Source organism: Carex rostrata, chromosome 27 (assembly GCF_964058835.1).
Source record: "Carex rostrata chromosome 27, lpCarRost1.2, whole genome shotgun sequence".
NCBI lineage: Eukaryota > Viridiplantae > Streptophyta > Magnoliopsida > Poales > Cyperaceae > Carex > Carex rostrata.
The window spans coordinates 6701667-6717795 of NC_135944.1; the positions used below are offsets into that span (position 1 = coordinate 6701667).

At 36.3% G+C, this 16129-nt stretch overlaps 1 pseudogene; it reads right to left on the reverse strand.

The window, feature by feature from the left end:
* Nucleotides 1-6462: 6462 nt before the first annotated feature.
* LOC144545027 (uncharacterized) lies at nucleotides 6463-11663 on the reverse strand (annotated as a pseudogene).
* Nucleotides 11664-16129: the final 4466 nt, after the last annotated feature.

The following is a 16129-nucleotide window of genomic DNA, read 5'->3' on the forward strand; positions in this document are numbered from 1 at the left end:
CATGTTTATTGTAGATGTCGGTGAACTTGCTAAACTCGGGAGTGTATGGAGATGAACTCATTTGGTTTAGGGCTTGAGCTTCATCTATCTTTAATGTGGATTCGACTTGAATTGGGGTAGTTTATGGGATTGTCTCGGTTTGTTGTAGGTTCGATTTTTGATGTCTTGGATTTGATTCACTTAAGTCTTCGGTATGGACTTATTTTGAATTTGCTTTAGCCTTGGGCTAGGTAAGGATTCACTCAGCCGAAGATTGGGCAATTTGGTCATTCCAGTGAGATTGAATTAATATATTTATCTTTTCTTTTGAAACTTGTGGGCTTTGATCGTAATTCGTGCCATCAAACAGTGCCTCAGAACATCACCATATTATTTTGTAGTCTCTTTATATTTTTGTCCACGCACATATATATATGTACGTAGCTTGATATTTCTCATGTTTTGTCACTCTATTCAATTAGCACTTTCTTTTATCTTTTTATATATTTTTTTTTGTACTCTCGGCCACCTTATCTTTCGTGTCTGTTCAACCAAATATGATCTATTTGTTTGACTCCCTTGTTTTATTTTTTTCATTCAAGCTACGTACTTTCCTTTTCTTTAAAAATTTCAGCAGCACCTCGGATTCAATTTAATTATTTCGAATATTATTTTCATATCTAATTTAGAGGGAATTTCGACAGCATTTCTGCCTCATTCGCACTCGTCATTAGAATGATTATGGCATCCTACACGCACCGAGTGCTTCGGATCCTTTTTATTTATTGGCGCCCTACACGCACCGAGTGCTTCGAGCCCATTGAATCACCCCATCGGCACCCTACGCGCACCAAGTGCTTCGAGTCCGATGGTAGCGAGTGTTTGTGTAATTTTGCCCAACCGGCACCCTACGCGCACCGAGTGCTTCGAGTCCGGAAGTAGCGAGTGTTTGTGTGGTTTTGCCCAACCGGCACCCTACGCGCACCGAGTGCTTCGAGTCCGGAAGTAGCGAGTGTTTTATTTCGAATATGCCGTGACTTTCGATTTAGATTGATCTTTTTTTGTTTATTTGTTTATAAGGTATGAGAAAAGAGGAGGGATGAGAAAATCAAAGATCCAAATATTCAACTCATGAATAATGCAAAATCTCCTTTTTACCTTTTCTTTCTTGCTCAACGAAAGATGTTGTATGTCGTCTTCTTTTTTTGTATTATTCTCACTCAATCTCTCTGTCAGAATTTTAGTATAGTTTTGGCTATCTCCTGATTTCTGTTTAGATTTGAGTATATTTTTCACTCTATCTTCCGGTCTCTCTGTGTGTCTGGGTATGTGTATTCTCTCCTCCCTCTGTCTCTCGTTGTCTCTGTGTATTCTTTGCTTGTCCTTTTATAGTGCAGGATAGGGGCGCCTCTGTTGCCAAGAATCATGCCACTCTGTTCCTCAAATTAATCCAGCCGCGTGCAACATTTTAATTTCCATATCTCTCGCAATCGCTGTTATAACTATGTCATTATGTTAGATTACACCTGTTATAGCTGCAGCGGAGAACATGCTTCAGTTATTATTTTTTTGTTAATGGCATCGAATCATAGGTGACTATTGTTACACCGTTACCGATCGTGCAAAATTTGTCTTTAAAGGATTCATGATTTGACAGCTTCTTAATTGCATCAAGATAGATATATATTATTATTTTGTTTCTTGCACCGTCATGGCGGTGTCTTAATTGTATCAAGATTGATATCATTTTAATAACCTCAAGAGCATCACTCTTTTATCATATATATTTATTTATGCTCTTTATCTTTCATTTATATTTTTATTTTCCAGGAGCATCATGATTCCAGGAGCATCATAATTTTCCTTATATTTTTTTTTCGTTAACATTTGTACAATATATCTTTATGAATTAATTTGCACTTTTGTTGCCGACTAAGCAAAAAGAATCATCATTGAATCTGGTCATTAATTTTAAGAAGCCATTTGGGCAACATATGTCGCTGAAGGAGCCAACCCAGCAAATGAGGGATAAATTTCATTTATTAGCGGTGATAGGCATTGTTATATCTATTAAACTCATGATTTATTTTCAGAGAGATTTGAGCATACAGCTTGCGTGAAATATATCATCATTATTACAACTGCGCACCAAATGAGATTAATGTTTAATCATGAATTAACATAAATGGGCTGCGGGCTTCTTGTTAACGGGCTCAAACAAATAGCGAATATTAACAACTCATGATGCGGCCCAAATAGAGCAGACTCGTGATTCGGCACAAATTGAAAGCCTTGATCTTCCTCTTTTCTTTCTTTCTATTTCTCTTATTTACTTGTTTGTTTTTAACGTATCCTCCTTTTTTTATTATTTTTTGTTACTCATAAGGGTACGTCAGCGACCATTTTGTATGTTCTCAATGTATATATATTTTTTTCTTTTTTATCGTGTTGCATTATTTTACAGTAGAACAAATATTACGGTCATTCATTTATGTAGGGTTTCCATCGTTATCATATTTTGCCGCAATTTTAGACTAAAACACCCAATCCTGCGTGATCTTCTCAATCGCTACGCGGAGATAGTTGGGCCTCAACTGATCACCGGCTGCAGGAGGATATACAATGCCCTTAGCAATGGTCAGAGGAGTAGTACCGAAATACATGACGAGGTCGCATGCTGTGGCCTCCTGCAATAATTATCAGCAATTAGTTGTCTTTAGAATGAAATAATATTGTCTAGCGAATTAACCGCGAGAATCAACAATACATTTCGATTATGAACAAGTAGTGGTTACCTTTAGATTGTCCAAGCCGCCTTTCACTTCGGTCCCGGATGCCTGACTGCTTCGCCGAACTCCCGGAGAAACGGGAGGTCGGTCCTCGGATGGCTGCCTAATTTGGTGCATTTGGTTCACCATCCTTGATTCCAGCTCAGCCAACTTCTGGTTGTACTCCATTGAAAGCTCCTCGCGTACCTCCTGGCACACCTGTGCCAACCTTGATTCCATCTCATCTTTGTTGACCTTGGCACGAGGTCTTCTCCGGGGTTTTGCTCCATTGAATTCCTCCTTCCAGCCCGTGTAGACCCCTCTGCCCCTAACTCGACCGGTGTATTCTGGATTCGGGAGCGCCAAGGACAAGGAATCTTCTTGTCTTGCGACAGTCCGGGTACTAGAATTGACCTCCTCCTCCACCTCCAACTGTTAATTAAAAAATTGGTTATAACAAAACACTAAGTAATGTACACAGAGTTATGATTTTGTTTGAATGACACAGTTATAACAAAAGGCTCTTACCATTTTATGAGCAACGGGCTCCACGTCTTTTGGGAGTACTATCCGCCCCTCAACGGTTACCTCAGATCTTCCCATGAGCCAATCTTGGCCCCTAGGATTTTTGATCTTAACCACGGGTGAGTCAGACTGTTGGTTTTGCAAAAGAACTTTTGCCCATTCTTTCGACTTACCCTCGTAACCACCCGACCCTAATTTGTGCGGGTACTTGTTCATTTTGGCGATCTTCCTGCCCTTCTCACTTTTTTTCTTCGAACATGAAAGTAAATCAATTACTTAAGGAAGATGAGTACAGATTGAGAAAGAACTAAAACTAAGAGCATCTCCAATCCAGCAATTGAAATTAATTGCTAAATTAGCAATTATGAAATTAATTCCAACAATTGCTAAATAAGCAATAGCCATACAACCCAGCAATTACAGAAACAATTGACACATCAGCATAAGCAATCCATAAGCAATCACTGTTGGAGATGCTCTAATGAGTTACCTAAATTTACATACCTTGAATTCTTCTGTTTTCTTCAAAGCTTGGAACTCCTCCCACACCTCTTGTGTCAGCCAAGGATACACTGGCAACGGATCTTTCCCTTGATCCATGTAAATTGTTTTCAACCTGCTCTTGAATTGCTTCCAAGCTTCATTCATTATCTTCAAAGACACTCCCTTTATCTTGTCTTTTGGGTCGTCCACGATGTTCCACTGGTCCTGATTGACAACGAAACTACTGCATGTAAGTTCATCTACTCCAAAAAAAAAAAAAATAGAATTGTTAGGTACTTTACCTTCACAATGTTCCACCATTGGTCCTTGTCCTTCTTTTGATCAAACTGATCCCAGCGCTCAACCAGGATAGATGCATGTTTCTTCACCGTGGAGGCACAAAAATTTGAGTACTTTGCCCGATTATCACCCTTCGCACAGCCGTTCTTGTGGAATTCGATTGACAATATTTCCTTCTGCTCAGTGATCTTCTTGCACATTGTCGGACCTCTTATCCTTTTTTAGGCCGAGCCTGCGAGACCTCTTCTTCCATGACAGCTACATTCTCTCCTTCTACATTATCCATCACAGCTACATTCGCGCCTTGGGAAGTTCGAAATGTAAAGACATATTTTTATGTTTTTTTATATTTTTAAACTTAATTTGCATCTAAACTCAAATATTTATAAATAATAAAATTTCAGAGTTTGAAGCGACGTCGTTCCGACTTCCATTAGGTAATTATTTAAAAAGCACATTTTCAGTTTAAATAGCAAATCTTTTAACTTTCTACACGGATGTTTAAGTAAAAAACCATTTAGAAATTATAGAGAATGTCTCCACGGATATTTCATTAAACGTCCGTGTGCAAATATTTATTAATTTAAAATTCTTAGAAGACGAAACGGCTCTTCAAAATTCTATATAAAACTAGTTCGATCAAGATATTTATATAAATTTTATTTGCAAGTAGAAATGGCCGAAGTCCCTCCGGCCGGCAGTGCTCACCCCTCAAATGTGCCGTGGCCATTGCCCTCCGGCTACGTCCTGCCCGAAGAGGTTGATGTTAATTTCGAACTCCCCCCCGGTTTCGAAGTCCCTCCCGGCTATCTCAGGCCTCCTCCCAACTACAGGAGGACATGGCCGTGGCCGCCTTCAAATGTGCCACGCCGAAGTCCAAGGGGGCACCCACCACCAAAGCCGTACATAAGGAGGGGCGATCGCTGGATCAGACCAAAGAGCCCCTGGATTAGGAGGAGGCCGGGGTCGCGCCAGGGCCTTTATGAAGGCGTGTTTCATTAATTTAGCTAGCTTTTTTTGTTTTCTTCTTCTGTATTTTGTTTAATCAGTTTTTTTTTGTGTTATATGATGTATTAGCCAGGATCCTTTTTGATGTAATATATTTTGTTTAATTTAATCAACATTTTGTTTTCTATAAATTTTTCTTTTTTGTTAAATAAATGATGCTATCTAAATAATTAATAATGTTATTATGTTATAGATATAAATTAACGTGTTAAATTAAAGTGTTAAAATACCTTTCTACATGGATATTCAATTGAAGTGTTAAAATACCTTTCTACACGGATTTTTAATTAAAGTGTGGAATACCTTTCTAATTAGAAATCCGTGTAGAAAAGTATTCTACACGGACGTTAAATTAAAAAACCGTGTAGAAAAGTATTCTACACGGATGTTTAATTAAAGATCCGCGTACGAATCCATAGAAAAAATTTTAGGAAATTAAAAACCTGTATACACAATGTAGGGCTAAAAGTCCGTGTGGAATACCTTTCTACACGGATTTTTAGTTAAAAGTCCGTTTAGAAAGGTTTTTTAAAAGTCCGTGTGGAAAACCCTTAATTAAAAGTCCGTGTGGAAAACCTTTCTAAACGGATTTTTTTTGGTACTTACATAAATAATAAGTTGCCTTTAGTTTTTTATTCTTAAATGCTGCATTTAATATGTAAACTGAAAAAAAAAACACTACATATAAACAATGATACGAAATCATAATATTGAACAACAGATCATACAAAATCATATTAAACAATTATAAAAGTTCCCACATAACACAAAGTAAAAGATAATATAGACTTAACAAAAAACTGGAAAAACTAATAAACAGTAAAAACTAATTAATAAAGAGTAAAAAATCATCAAGGCTAGAATGGAAGAAGAGCTTGCTGACGCTTGGCCCTACGGATGTAGGGCTTTGGTTCAGGATGGCCCCTAGGGCTCCGCCTTGGCTTTCGGGAAATATCCGTATACAGGTGCTGGTTCTTTTTTGTTCGCTTCCGCCACCGGTTCTTCATTGTTCGCAGCCATTTTGTATATAATAAATGTATTTCTCTTTATTTGATCGCAAATATATTGAGTTTGGAGCGTAGTTTCCTTTTCCAGTTTAAATAATAAATGTAAAAACTTAAGAATAAATGCAAAATGGCTGCGAACATTTAGAAAGGTTTTTAAACATTTTAAAATATGCAAAAAAAGAAATACAGAGCTAAAAGAGAGCTACACGGACATTTAACTACATGTCCGTGTAGAAAAGCAATTAGTCATTAAAATAATATTAATAAATAAAAAATAATAACAGAGCTAAACGGGCATTTGTTAATTACAGATTTCAACAGTTTCACGGAATTCGAAAAGACGATCAAAACGGCTCTCCTTAAAGGAAAAGGGGGCTGTTTGATGGGTTCTCTCACCATCGGTTCTGCTTATCAGATATCTATATTCATAAAATTTATATTTAAAAGGAATAAATAAACAAATAAAATGTAAAATACAAAAACACAGTAAAATATTATCGGTTTACAGTCATCCAAAGATCTCATCAGTAATGCAAATAAACTATGCTTATCTATTCGGCTATTCATCTCTGAAATATTATAAAAGAAATAAATATTATAAATTGTTTTTTTTCTGGAATATAAATATGAAATTGTTCACGGTTAAACGAAATAAATATTATACATTGGTTTTTTTTTTCCTTTTTTTCTTTTTTTCCACTGTTTGAACATTTTCCCATAGTCCTTCACTGTGGTCAGATCTCATGTAATTTGTTTCGTCTTGTTCTTCAGTAGTTGTTGCTATCTCAGCTTGCACATCGTCACAAAATGGAGGTATCTCATCGAACTGGTCGTACTCTTCTTCATCGATTACGTTTTCTATCCCAACAATCCTTCTTTTTCCGGGTAAGACGATGCTCCACCTAGCATCACTCGGGTCAGTGACATAAAAGACTTGGGTTGCTTGCTTGGCGAGTATGAACGGATCATCAACATACCCGACTTTGTTAAAATCTACCACTGTGAACCCGTCGTTATCAACTTTAACACCACGGTCTTCGACCCATTGACACCAAAACAAGGGAATGCTAAGGTGAGCATTGTAAACGAGCTCCCAAATTTCTTCAATAACACCGTAATATGACTTTGATGCCATTACAGGCCGGGCATCCCCTGATCTACTGAATTTTTGAGACGTCGCCACCAACGTCACCCCACTATTTTGCATGGTGCTCTTATCACTTTGTAATTTAGTGTAAAATGTATATCCGTTAATCTCGTATCCTTGGAATGTTCTAACAACCATTTGGGGTCCTTGGCCCAGCAATCTAACCGTTTCACTTACGGGCGACATTTCGGAGTGTGACTTCACTCTTTCTTTCAGCCATCCTATGAAACAACGGTTATGCTCGTCAGTAATCCACTTCTGACTTCTCGTGTAGTTCTGTTGTCGAAGGATTGCCATGTGCTCATCTATATAGGGAGTGACATCTGTCATGTGCTGTAGTACAATAAAATGTGCCTTTAACAGTTCATCTCTATCAGCAACTATGGCTTTCAACCCAATAGTCCCTACTCCTTGGAGCCTTCCCTCGTACCGAGATTTTGGAACGCCAATAGGACCAACACCGGTCATGTAGTTGGTGCAAAACTCAATCACCTCTTCCGTGGAATATCCTTCTACGATGCTACCTTCGGGCCGATGTCGGTTCCTTACGTAACTTTTCAAAATACCCATGAATCTCTCGAATGGATACATATACCGCAGGAACACAGGACCACAAATCTTAATTTCCCTCACAAGGTGAACAACAAGGTGAACCATAACATCGAAAAAAGATGGCGGAAAATACATCTCAAGATGGCAAAGAGTAACGACGACCTCCTTTTGCAGAGCGTCCAATTTTAGCGGGTCTATCACTTTGGAATTAATTGCATTGAAGAAAAAACAAAGCTTCGTGATGGCTTGTTGAACGGGCTTTGGTAAAATTGTTAGTTTGTAATAATCTAGAAGTCAATAATACGATAAATTAATCATAAAGCTTTGTTCATGAATTGAATGTTTATTTATATATCATTTTGTTGCCTTGAGTATTATTGAAATTATGGATCATTTCGAGTTCATGACTGAAATTGTGAAACTCCATAATATAGATAATATATACTCTTAAAAGTCACTGACCAAGGTAATTAGCAGGAACACTAATTACCGCGATAAGGTTAGCATGTGAATTAAAAGATGGTTAAGTTTTACAAACCACCTGACACGAGATGTCATTTTAATCACATGGATACATGTTCTAGGAACATGGTATTTGACAGACCCCGAATGAAACATTAAATAGAATTGTGTTCGTGTCATTTATGTTTTTCATTCAGTGTCAAAGTTCTACAGTATGGGGTATTTATCGTTCCCACTAAGAAATATATATGAGTAAGTGTTATCTAACGCTGTCCGTAAAAAGCAGCCATAACGGTAGCATTTCCATATATATAACTTAGCTGAGGAAGTGATAGTCTGCCAAGAATACTACTTGTCCCTCGTATCTCTATACGAGCTATAGCATCACTGGGCCCTTTGATAGAGTTAGATTATCTGCATGCGGTATAATTACAAGAGTAATTATATTTGATAATCTACTCAAGATCAAGAAAAGATACAGTTACCAAGGATGACACACATCTACCTTGAAACTGATCTGATAGCTATGAGACAGAAGAATTGACACAAGTAAATTGTTTACTGGATCGTGATATTGTACAGTACAGCATCATCTGTGTAATTGGATGGTCATGATGTGTTGCCAGACGCCACCCATGATTATAGAAGTTAAAACAGTTTTAACTCTGTTTACCAACATAACACAGATCCTATTGGGTCACACCATATAGGAGCTACTCGGAGAATCTTACTGATTAATTATAAATTGATTATAATTAATATTAAGATGGTTATAATTAATTATACGTGATATAATTAAATTATAAATGTCATTTAGAATGACAAGCAGAAACAACGGTTAATTTATAAACGTACACGTTACGTTGTATAAAAGTTACCGAACAACAACCGAAAAGAAATATAATTGTATATGACAATTATATATATTTGATTTGGATTTTAATTTGTTAATTATGGGTTTGAATTATGGATTTAAAAGCCCAAAATAATCAAAGCCTTAATTAAAAGTCAAAGCCCAAAATCAAAGCCCAACACTATTCATGCCTTAATGGACCAAGGGTAAAATGGTCTTTTTACCTTGGTGCCGACTTCCCATGTGTTGACATGTGTCATGTGAGGTGGCAAGGGTATTTTGGTCATTTCACATGATAAAAGGATGAGGTGTCAAGGGCTTTTGGTAAATAGATTTGTTTTGAGGGGTATTTCGGTCTTTTGCGAACCTCCTCAAAAGTCTATAAATAGAGGGGTAGGGGTAGAGAGAAATACTTACTAATTCACGTGTTAATCTGATTACTTCGTTAATCGGTTTTTCTCTCTTCCCCGGTTTCGGTTATTACGAGATTCGGAAAAATATATTTTTACAAACTCTGCGGTATTTCTTGTTTTGCTTTTTAAGTGAAACGGAATAACTTGGAGTCTTAAATATATTTAAATTGTCCCTTTTTCGGTGAATAGTGTTTCTGCAGAATTCCGCGATTTACGGTATTTCTGGCAGAAGAAGTAAATCGCTCTCCGGTTAGTCCTGGTGGATAACCAATAGAGGTATCACACGTGTGATACTGCGAGTCGATTCCATCCCTGGTGAGGCTCTACTCGCTCGGTCTGCATTCCAACTGAGATTTGGAATCAAGGTATAAATTGTTATATTAATCTATTTAATTTGTAAATAGATTTAATGCTTTAGGAAATCAATTATGGAGTAGATCTGTAAATAGGATTAAACGAATCTTCTTGATTCATTTAATCCGTAGCTTAAGTTAGATGTAAAAAAATTTGTTTTACTCTTTCCGCAGCTTAAGCTAATTAAATGGGTTTGAACCGTTCCTCAAAACCCAACAAAAATTCCCCGGATTGCAACAGGAATCATATGTGTCATTAAAACATGACAGTCGTGGGATTTCGGACCAATCAATTTCATGTCCTTCATCGACACAAGCTTCTTAATATTCAAAGAATACCCTGATGGGACTTTAATACTATGAAGGAATTTACAGAAGCTTGTTTTCTCGGTCTTCGACATTGTGCACATTGCGGGAGGTAGGTATGCCTTTTGCTTCCCTTTATCCTGCGGTGCAAGCTTGGGTCGTATTTTCATTTCTACCATGTCTTTTCGAGCATTGATACCGTCTTTAGTCTTCCCCGGAATATTCAACAATGTGCCGATCAGACTGTCGCAGACATTTTTCTCAATATGCATGACATCTAGGCAGTGTCTCACTTCTAAATATTCCCAGTACGGTAGCTCCCAAAATATGGACTTCTTTTTCCAAATATTTTTCGGTGGTGCTTTGGCACATTTTTCGAAAACAACTTTAAGACTTTTAACCAGCAGGAAGACACCCTTCCCGTCTAACGGACGAGTGCCACTCCTAGCTCAGTGTTCCCGTTGAATTCTTTCTTCTTCTTACGGTATGGGTGATTAATAGGAAGAAACCTACGGTGCCCCATGAAAACATTCTTTTTACAATTTTTCAACCTCAGCACCTGCGTGTCATCTTCACATATAGGGCACGCTTTTGCTCCTTTAGTACTATAGCCCGATAAATTTTCGTACGCGGGGAAATCGTTTATGGTGCAAAATACCATGGTCCGCAGCTCAAATTGCTCTTTGCCGTACGCATCCCATACCCGGACGCCATCCCTCCACAATTTTTGGAGGTCCTCAATTAATGGTGCGAGATATACATCTATGTCATTTCCGGGTTGTCTGGGTCCTTGGATTAGTAATGACATCATTATATACCTGCGTTTCTTGCACAACCAAGGAGGAAGATTGTAGATGCATATAAGAACTGGCCAAGTACTGTGCCGACTGCTCATGCTTCCAAACGGACTCATTCCGTCTGTGCTCAACCCTAGCCTAAGGTTTCTTGATTCGCCACCAAATTCTGTGAAATCTCTATCAATGTTTCTCCACTGAGGAGAATCAGCTGGGTGTCTTAGTTTACCGTCCCTTTTGCGCTCGTCTTCATGCCAACGCAATAATTTCGCATCTTTGGGATTTGCAAATAACCGTTTGAATCTCGGTATTATCGAAAAATACCACACCGACTTAGCCGGAGCCCGACCCTTGTTTCCTTCATCGTTACCATCGTCAGTGTCCTGGTTCTTACGTCTGTACCGTGAAACACCGCATTTAGGACAAACATGCATGGCCTCGTACTCTCCACGGTACAATACACAGTCATTCGGACAAGCATGTATTTTTTTGACCTTCAAGCCCATTGGACAGATCAACTTCTTTGCCTGATATATTGTACAGGGTAACTCGTTGTTATCTGGGAGCATTTCTCGTAAGAGCTCTAATAAGGACGTGAAACTCTTGTCGCTCCAATCATTGTCTGCTTTTAAGTTCAAAAATTTCAACACAGCTGACAGTTTTGAAAATTTAGTACACCCGGGATATAACGGCCTTTTGGATTCATTAGACATATACTGAAATTTTTTATAATTTTTATCACTAATTTCATTTTCCACATCACGTAACATGTCTTCTAGATTTTCAATAAAATTGTATTCTGCATTTTCATCAATATTCACACAATCATCCTCGTTGTAATTAAGTTCAAGTAGATTATCAAAAATTTTGACATTCTCAAAATCATCGTTGGAATGAAGCTCAAAATTATCAACAACTTCTACATTAATATCAACATTGTCTTCCAAAACAAAATTTCTATTGGTAGCACTACATTCCCCAATTTTCTCACCATGCATAAACCAACACGTATATCTCTTCTGAAATCCCCGACAAATCAAATGAGCTCTAATTTCTTCCAAGTCCCCAAATCTTTTAAAATTGCTACAATCTCTACAAGGACACAAGATGTCGTTATCCTTTGTCTTCACTCTATAACTCTCGGCACATTTTATGAACTCATCAACGCGAGCCAAATATTCTGCACTATCACGTCGCAATTCGTACATCCAACTTCGATCCATCTGTAAATTAAATTAAAAGAATGATTCCAATTAGTCATGGTGGTCGAGCAACATATATTGTTACAAATTCTTGGCTTACAAACGGGCCGGTTTACAATCGTAACCCACTCCTCGAATATTATGCCTCATATGTGAACACATTAATTAGCGGGATTTAATTAGTATTTAAGAAAAATTCGACAGCATTTCCCCTTAACTCCCCAAGTATGCGTAAACCACATACTCGTAGGAGCAATAAGGAGAAATGCTGACGAATTTTTCTCAAACACTAATTAAATCCCGCTAATTAATGTGTTCACATCCTAAATGAGACACAATATTCAAAGAGCAGTCCCAAACGGGGGACTATCCAAAATTAATCCCTATTAGATTAATTTTGAACGGGCATGGACCTAAAAGCATCAATAGGTCGGTTATTGGACCACAATACACTAATTATTTACATTACCTAAACAGATCAAGCATGCATGCATTAATAAATAATTGACCTAAATAATTAAGCAATAATAAGTTTCATCGACAGCGAGAGAAAAGAGGAAGACTAACCTAGCAGGATAGAGAGGAGAAATGCAAATTAACTTCAAAGATCTCAGCTCCGGTCTGCGCAGAAATCAGACCAATTCAATACAGAGAGAGAGAGAAAGAGAGAGAGAGAGAGAGAATTAATTGATCAAAACGGCGCTGGAAGCCTGCTCGAAAAAGCTTTTTGTAACCCTAAACCTTTCTACACGGACATTTAGCTATAAATGTGGGTAGAAAGTCGAGAGAGCTACACGGACTTTTATATAAACAGCCGTGTAGAATTGTTTTTTACACTATTAATTAAAACGGAAAACCTTTTTTTATTCTACCTTTCTACACGGCGCTTTATTAAACGTCCGTGTAGCATTTTTTTTTTTTTTTTATGTTTTTCGGATAGCAAAACAAACAACTTCCAAAACAGAGGAAGACATTTAAAATCCACAATTCCAAAACATACATAGCAATTTGAACAAAAAATTCAATAACACTAATTTATACCAAAATTACAAATTCCTATTGAGCATTAATTACAAAAGTTAAATCCATATAAACTAAAAAATTCTATTAAGGACTGGAAGTACTGAAATATGAAGGACACTCAGAATCGAATGGAGAGTCGGATGAAGTGTCGGACGAGATCGTCCGACACTTTATCGACTCCCCATCCGGCTCTAAAATTATCCTCCAAAAACACTTTAGCGCACAAATTAGACTGGCTCTTCATTTGGTTTGAAGGTCCTTCTCCAACTCTTCGTCCGACTCTTCAAGGCGGGTGAAGATACATATTTTAATAAAGAAATAGCTAGCTAAAACCAAAAAGTTGGATGGACCTTCAAAAAAAAGGAAAAGAGATGGACGAAGAACCTTCAGAGTCGGATTAAGAGTCGTCCGACTCTTCATTCGACTCTTCATCTGCTCTGAAGGTCCTTCATCTCACCTCTTCCCCTTTTTTTGAAAATCTTCATCCGACTATTTATTCGATCAGCTCTTTCTTTATTAAAATATGATCTTCATCCGCCTCCGAAAGTCCGAAGTGATCAGATCAGAGAGAGAGAGTTGATCAAATCGGCGCTGGAAGGAGAAGGCCTTTTATATAACCAACTTGGTGATGGAAAAGGTGCGCCCTTTAATAACCAAAACGGCAAAACCCTAAAATAACCTTTCTACACGGCTTTTTTTATTAAACGTCCGTGTAGCTCTCTAACAGCTTTCCACACTATTAATTAAACAAAAAAACGTGTATAATTGACACCTTTCTACACACCTTCCTTATGAAACGGCCGTGTAGCTCTCACAAGCTTTCTACACTTTAATTTAAAAAAACATCCGTGTACAATGCCGAACTTTCTTCACGGTTCTTTAATTAAATATCCGTGTAGCTCTCTCAAGGCTTTCTACACTGTTATTTAAATAATAATCCGTGTACATTTCCTAATAAACGTCCGTGTAGCTCTCTCACGGCTTTCTACACTTATTCTTTAGTAAACATCCGTGTAGAGATCCCACACATATTTCGGGTTTCCAAAAAATTAGAATTTCTCCACGGTTTTTAGGTAAAATTATCGAATCCGTGTACAATGTGCAGTGTACAATGACCATTTCTGTAGTAGTGAACTTATTAGGTTCCCAAAGGGTAGCAATGGAAACTTGTGCTTGTCGATTGTCAAGCTAGATTGATATCGAAATAAAATAAATTGTTGAATGCATAATGCTGATCTGAAATTAGGTATTTTTTTAATTTAATGTTCTAATTTTTATCTAAAATAACAGTTAATTAACCTTTTTATAATTTAATATACCTATATCTCCTTCTCTGTGGGCAGTGTAAAATTAAGGAGAATTTTTTTTATAAATGACACAATATTATTTAGAGCTTAATTATTAATTTTAAAATAAAGAAATTTGCACATGTTATTTTCCTTTAAAAAGAGCACGGCAGAAGAATTAAATTTATGGGAATTTCTGAACTTTTCTGGTATTAAAAGCATATTAGAAATGTTCAAAATTGAAAATCACAGAGGCAAGCCAAGTTCTAATTCGATAGTTGGATCCAAATCTGTTGAATGAATCAGAACATTATAAAAAAAATTACTTGATAGGTTATTAGATCTGCCTAATATATAATTGACACTTGGATCTTACACAATTCAAATCCAGAATCTATTAAATATTAAAGAATTGTTGTTATTATAATATATTAAATATGATTTTGAGATGATTTAAATATATTAAACAAAATAACTGATCTAATTAGTTAAATGCCTCTATTTTTTGTGCCTCCACTATGCCTCTATTTTTTTAAAATGTAATAACTCAAAATATGAAACTTAAAAGTTAAAATAAAACTGTTGGATATGATTTACATCATTTTATCTATAAATGTGTAAAAAATTATGATATTTCAATTTTATTTTGGTTCTCATCAAGAGCATGTAAAAAACATACTAATGTGGATAATTTCTAGACATTGATTTTTCAACTTATTGATTCACATAAAAACAAAATTGAAATATAATTTTTTTTTATGAGCACATAGATAAAATAATATAGATCACATGTAACGGTTTTATGTTAACTTTTAAGTTTTAAATTTTGAATTATTAAAGTTTTACAAAATGAAGGCAAGGTGTAGACACAAAAAATGGAGGCATTTGAACTCTCCTCTTAGTTAAATTATTATTTTATTTTAAACATTTTTAAGTAAAATATTAAAAACACCAATTTAGATCCCTACGTTGTGTTTTTTGCGGCTATTGTCAAACACAAAAAGATTACAAATGCTTTCCCACTAAAAAAACGTATATTAAATGACTAGAAATAACTTAATGTAATAAAATGTTTTTTTAAACCAACACACAAAAATGTATTCCCACATTTGTTTATAACAGATGGAAAGATCTGGGCCGCTAATTTGATCGGCAGATCATTTGTAACTGTTTTAATTGGTGTTTCGTATTTTAATCCTGATCTAGTGCGAAAGTCCCACAGTGGACTTTGTATTATTTTTTATTCCCTTTTTTGTGTTCTCTTTTCTTTTTCTTTTTCCTTTCTTTTTAATTCAGAAGTGATAAACGCACTTCCTAAATGCTCTAAAAATTTTCAAACATCTTAGAAATGTACAATTAACTATTGTGTCGGTGTATATATGTCTTTGTTAGTTATTTCGTGATAGTTGACTCTGTTTTGATATGTTGCAACTGAACTTTTAAAATACATACTACTGAAACGTTGCTCAAGACAGAATTGAGTATTACATCGGTGCACTTGCACCAATGCATGCATGTACGCTTAATTGTTCATTTGTTTAACTTGATAAAAATAGTTTAAGAAATTTTTAGAAGGTGAGAAATTTAGAGAAATTTATAATATAATATTCCTTTGATATTAACAAGGGCGGAACTAGAAAATAGAAATTGAGAGAGCTGAAATTTTAA